We start from the raw sequence: 385 nt of genomic DNA, 5'->3' as shown, positions 1-385 counted from the left end.
ATGTATCTGCTGAATATGAAATGTTATTAGCAGGAAATTCCTCCCAAGCAAAACCATATGAGAGTAAACAAGAAAGTTGACCATCACAAAACACTGTGAGCAACTCTTATTTTCTTGATCAATTGTGAAATTTGTCTTCCAGTCTTCAGAAAAGAAAACTTCTTATTTGGTCTAGTAAAATACTGAGATATAAATAATACGCTTCTTTTAAAGGATGCGAGAAGAATGAATAAAAGGAGTTCAACTATGGATCTGGCCCACTTCCTTCCTTAAAACAAGACCAGCCCGATAAGAGAGTATTATTTTTATTCGCTAAAGGCTACATTATATCAATCTGCCATCGTATCAGGGTGTTAGACAAGAACCCAAAGAGAACAAAGTCGGA

The sequence above is a fragment of the Rhopilema esculentum genome, chromosome 10, assembly GCF_057945365.1.
Source record: "Rhopilema esculentum isolate cy_ngs chromosome 10, ASM5794536v1, whole genome shotgun sequence".
Taxonomy (NCBI): Eukaryota; Metazoa; Cnidaria; class Scyphozoa; order Rhizostomeae; family Rhizostomatidae; genus Rhopilema; species Rhopilema esculentum.
This window is presented reverse-complemented; position numbering follows the sequence as displayed.